Source organism: Microtus oregoni, unplaced genomic scaffold (assembly GCF_018167655.1).
Source record: "Microtus oregoni isolate MIOR12 unplaced genomic scaffold, Mior012 000014F_ref0000157, whole genome shotgun sequence".
Lineage (NCBI taxonomy): Eukaryota > Metazoa > Chordata > Mammalia > Rodentia > Cricetidae > Microtus > Microtus oregoni.
In genome coordinates, this window is record NW_024543073.1 from 46,598,803 (window position 1) to 46,604,802 (window position 6,000).

Here is a 6,000-nt window from a genome sequence, read left to right on the forward strand (position 1 = left end):
ATAAAATGTTTACCTCTGGTTCCCTTGCTACAGACTGTGGCAGGTTTTCAGATGTGTTTCCAAGGCAGAGACAAGCACTATATTTCTCTCAACACCAAATCTCACAGAAGTCTGAGTATAGCGCAGATACAGTTGTTGGAAAAGTTCAGGCCCCAAAACTTCCCGAATGAGATCTGTTGTCTCCCCAGCCTTGCTGTAAATGTCTGGCTTTCCTAGACAGGTGCTTTCTTTTGTAAGCGCGTCCATGAAGGCAGCAGAAAGAGCAGGCGTGCCTGTCACAGAGAGTGATGGTACAATACGGATAAAAGGTGAGTGGTGGTGGCTTGAAATCTAAGATGTTCTAATCCCCACAGAGTGGGACACCTGGAGTCTCCTCCTGTCCCCCACTGCCCTGGCTTCCACAAGACAGGAGAGCATGGAGAGAAGCCAAGGTACCCTTATGTGGACAAGGGATGGGATGAGGGGGTGTCCATCCTAGCCAGGAAATGTTAAAGATCCTTTTGTGGGTGAAAACAAGGCCCCGGGGCACTTATCTAAGTCTCTTTGCAGCGTTTACGTTTATGAGATATAAGATGTGTAACACATGGCTAAGGCCCTGCTCCTGACAGTCCTTCAGGAGAGAGCCTGCCTCTCCTGCCCTGGAAGCATTCTGGTTTGAAGCCTGCGTAGGTAAAGAGTTATTGGAAAAACATAATTAACAAGAAGTCTGCTCAATCTGATGGGTAATAATATTTCTGTGGCTTCTTAATTGTTGGTTGTACCTTCCACCAGAAGATCATACATTAATTAACTCACATATAAATTATGAATAGGATCTGGAGACATGGCTCTGGATTAAAGGGGGATTTCTGCATGAGAATGAAGACCTAGGTTTGGGTCCCTGTCACCCCTGTAAAATGTGGGCAAGATGGGATGTGTACCTCAGTATTGGGAGGAGACAGGAAAATCTCAGAGACTCCCTGGCCAGCTTCGGATTCATTGAAGGATCCCGCTTCTAAAAAAAGGTGTGGGGTAATAGTGGGAGACATTTGGTATTAATTAACCCCTGGCCACTAACATGCACTCACAAGCAAGTGCACCTGTGCACAAACTTGTACGAGACACACACACATACAAATATTCTTTTCTTTCTTATTTTGACTTTATGTTAGTACTCACCAAACCGAATAGTCTTCGCTTGACACATTAAAGAAATTGTTGCATGTACATAACTCTGTATGGACTTTGTCCAGAGAATGCATGGAAGAAAGGCTTTGGAACGGATACAGAGATAGAGATGGGGGAGGGGAAGAGAAAGACTGTGTCTGGTTTGGACTTTTGAAATCTCAAAGTCCACCCCAAGTGGCACACTTCCTCCGACAAGGCCACATCTCCTAGTTCTTCTCAAATAGTGCCATCCCCTGGTGACTAAGCATTCAAATTTATGAATCTCTGGTCCATTCTTATCCAAACCACCACAGTATCCATCTCTTCAAATAATAAGCTTGTGTTTTCTCTGCACATGTGACAGCAGCCAGTTTTGAAGGTCCTCCTGCCTACTTGATAAAAATCTAATGCCATCCTACTGCACGTACTGGCTTTGTGGGAGCCTAGGCAGTTTGGATGCTCACCTTACTAGACCTGGATGGAGGTGGGTGGTCCTTGGACTTCCCACAGGGCAGGGAACCCTGATAGCTCTATGGGCTGACAAGGGAGGGGAACTTGATTGGGGGAGGGGGAGGGAAATGGGAGGCGGTGGCGAGGAAGAGACAGAAATCTTTAATAAATAAATAAACGAAAAAAAAATCTAATGCCAGTGATAACAAAGTCAGACTGTTAAGCCTGGAAGAGGCTGTTCATATTTATTAAAAGTGTGTGTTGGAGGCCACAAGGATCTTGATAGCCCAGAGATGACACACACTGAGCTCACGGAAGAGCACAAATGCAAGCCCAAGTCTTTTGACTGAATCCAAAGGTCTGCTTCATCAGGAGGATGTCCTTTTCCACCCCTCAGTTGCTGCTTTTGGTTGGCAAGAAGGATGGAAGCTAACATCATCAGGAAGGTGGGATTTTTCTTTTTCTGTCCCCCAGTGCTCTCCTTCTGATTAGGAAGAGAGGAAATGCCAAGTAGGAATTAGGAACACAATCAAGAATGATCTTTTCAGTCTGGAACATCCCACTCTGCAATTTCTCCCTGGGACAAGCACTGAAAAACTGAATCTCGAGTTTGTCGGGTTTCTACCAATTAATGATACATACCAACTGAATTGGGGAGTAAGTTATTAAAATAATTTGTGGGAAACCAGAAGATCCATTTCTTGAAGTCATTTGAGGAAATATTGAGTGTATGGATTTGCTAGGATTACTGCAGAAAACTGAGTCACAGTGATATTTCTCAGCCTGTACAACTACGAATTAAAAAAAATAATCACAAACCATCTCTGACCAACATCTTCTTGCCAACCTGTCTTCTGCATCTTGTTTCAAGAGCTGTGTTTGCTGCCAAACAACAACGGATGGGGCGTCTGTGGCACAGGCTGGAAATGTTGCCCTGAGTGTGAAGGTGTTATTTTTTTTCCCCTGGTCTGATTTGCCGGACACCCCTCACCCCCACATTTTCCTCTGCAAGGAAAGCGAGAAATGAGAAGCATTAGTGCTGGCGATGTTGAGAGGGTGCTGAGGCTGGCTGGGTCTGTTACTCTTGGCCCATGCTCGGGTGGTGTGGTTTCATTTTCCATTCACAGAGCCTTGCTAGAAGCCTGGGCTCTGTTCTTCAATGAGTCCTCCCTGCTGGCTGGTATATATTTTCAAAAGAGAGGGAGACTCCCAAAGAAAGAAAAGAATCTTCAAAAGCAGATTCTTGGAGAGAACAGAGTACCCCAGGAGAAAGCAATGGAACCAGAAAGGATAAAACTGTACATTTTCTGGCATGTGAAAACCATCTTTCTGTCCCGGGCAGCTGTAAAATTTGCCTATATTCTTCTTATCTCCCAATGTAGAAAAGGTTGACATTGGCTCCACAATTACCAATGTGTACCCATGGGACTTCCCAGTGTTTACCCATACTATCCAGTGTAAAGAAGGTATAAGACACGAGGAAACATTTTAAAGATTTATTTTTATTTATGCACGCATCTGTGTATCTCTTTGTGTGTACGAACACATGCATGCATGTGCATGGAGGTAAGAAGAGGGTGTCAGATTCCCGAGAGTTGGAGTAACAGGAAATTGTGAGCCATCTGATGTGGGCCCTCTGCAAGAACAGCAAGCGTTCTCAGCTGCTGAGCCATTTCTTCAGCCCAAACATTAGCATCTCCAGGTCCTAGGCTGCGGAAGGTGGGTCATTGGAGGTGAAGGAGGAGACAGACAGCCTAGCATCTGGTATCTGCTTTTGAGCTTAGGCATTAAGGTCTTGAATAAGACACAAACTCCAGGCCTCACTTTCCTTTTCCATCGGTAATAAGATAAAATGGCATTCAAAGATCTCTAAGAATCCTCCCAGTTCTAGGGGTCTAACCCCGTGACCCATTTCTCTAGATGGGCATAAATTTTCATCTTAAACAAAGCACTGTTTGGGTGTGAAAAGCTAATTCTACTCTTTGATGGAGTCCTTTTGGCCGCCCACAGTTGGTTCAGAGGTGTGCACGTGGTTTTCAGAGCCCTTATCTTTTCAAGCGTCTGGCTAGCCAAGAAAATATTGCTTTCAGCACCACCATTTCTATTTTGAAACAGAAAATTCTCTCTGAAAAGGTGTGTGTGTGTGATATGTAACCACCTCACAACATAACCAGTCTAACAGGCATCACTAGTCAGGCACCGGAAGTCAGGTCTTCTTGAACAGAGCTCTGAGCAGGAGTAGCCACAGTCTGTCCCTGTAAGTGCTTATGTGCTCTAAACAGAAAAATGCAGAATGAACGTGCAGACGGGGGGAACAAGTGGGGTGTGTTTAGCCATGACTTAGGGCAGCCCACTGGGTGTGTGTGTGTAAGAGAGAGAGCGAGTGGAGAGAGAGAAAGGGGGGGGGGGGAGAGAGAGAGAGGTGGCAGAAGGGAGGCAAAGATCTTAAGAGCAGGAGAACTAAGAACTGATTTGACAGGTATTTCTTCTTTAACTTGAGGATGATGGTTCTTCTATTCATGTCTTTTTATTTCATGCTTCATAAATCTTGATACTGATACGACAAACCGCAAGTAGTGTGGAAGACGAGAAGAGGCAAAAAAAAATCCTGTAAGAATATTGTCCTTTGTGGAATATCAGTTGGGGAGTTTGGGTCTCCAGATCCACGTTTCCAGAGTTCCAAAAAAGAGGAGGAATGTAGTGTGTCACGGGGGCAATCTAATTCTCTTATCCATTTCATTTGATTGTCACCGGGAGCAATCTAATTCTCTTATCCATATCATTTGCTTTTTTTTTAAACTTTAGTAACTTTAAAAATTCATTCTTTGGCTGGGTGGTAGTGGTACACACCATTAATCCCAGCACTGAGGTTGCCCATCTTTGTGAGTTCAAGGCCAGCCTGCTCCACAGAACAAGCTCCAGACAGCTAGGGCTACATAGAGAAACACTGTCTCAAAAAAGAAAAAGAAAAAAACAAAACAAAGCAGATTCATTCTTTGGAAGCCAGGGAATGGCTCAGTTGCATCAAACACATGCTTCTCTTGGTCCCCAGCACCCCACATGGCAGCTGAAGTCTATGACTCCACTTCTGGGGGATTTGATGCCCTCTTCTGGCCTCTCTGGATGTAGTGAACATACATACATGCAAGCAAACATGCATACACATAAAATGTAAATAAATAAACAAAAATACTTTCATGGATCCTACTTTATAAGCAACTATTTTAAGAATTTTTTAAAATTTTTGGAGTAATTTCAGAAAAGTTTCACAGATAATAGAGGACTGACTGACGCTCCCCAGGTCTTGCTTTGGCATCTACTTTACGACAGCACATTTGTGGCATCTAAGGGCCCAACGCTGGGTTTGCTAGGACAGAAATTCTAGACATCTGGCCAGCTTCACTTTCTTCCATTCGTGTCCCTTTCCTCCTCCTGGGCTCAGTCCAGGATCCCACAATAAATTAGTCCAGTACTGCATAAAGGCAAACAGAGGCCCGGGGAAAGACCTACATATGTATTTCTTCAAAGAGGGCTGTCTTTTATCGGACTTTGTTCTATTGACTGAGAAGTGGTTGCCCAGAGCACATTTGCCTATTCCTTTTTGATGGCAACATTGACCAACGTCTAGCTGAGTGATCAGTGAGCAGAACTACCATCATTCGCAGGTGATGGGGGTCAGCTAGCATCAATGCTTCATGTGGGCACACAGGCGTAGAGGGGTGTTACTGAGGAGGGGTACATTGACAGCATTGACAGCCCTCTTCATAGCCGAACAAGTAACGAGCCCCACAGCATGAGAAATGGTGCCCACTTTGCCACCACTACCTTTCCCAGCCCACCTGGTTCCTGGCACAGAGTAGGCTCTCAATAAACATCTGTTGAATCACCAAATGTGTGGAAAGATGAGAAGAGCTGCAGAGCTGTAGGGGCGCCAGCAGAGACAGGGAACACCACGGTTGGCGAGGCGAAGCTCTTTGGCTCTCCCCATCCCCACCCAGGCGGCCTTGGCAGCGGTGGGAAGGAATCCTCTCCAGTGGGGCAGCTTGGCCCTTCTCAGCCGCTCTGGTTGGAAGCCTCCCTTCACTACATCACACCTGGCTAGATTTCAGAGATTAATGAACAGCATCTTGTCAAGTTTAATACATCGCACCTGGGGAGTTTACGCTGCCGATGTAATCATAAATTCCCCGAGCTGCGGCTCACACCTTAAAGACTTAAATGAAGTTCTAGTGGGAACCAAAGAGACAGGAATCGCTGTAAAATGTAAAAAAGTGATGGTTTTGAGAGAAAACTGTAAATTTTCTAGGACATTAGGTTTCAAAAGAAGGATTACACACAGACTAAACAAAGTAGAAGTCATAAAAATTTAAAGACACCACAAAACATAACAAAAATAAGATCCTT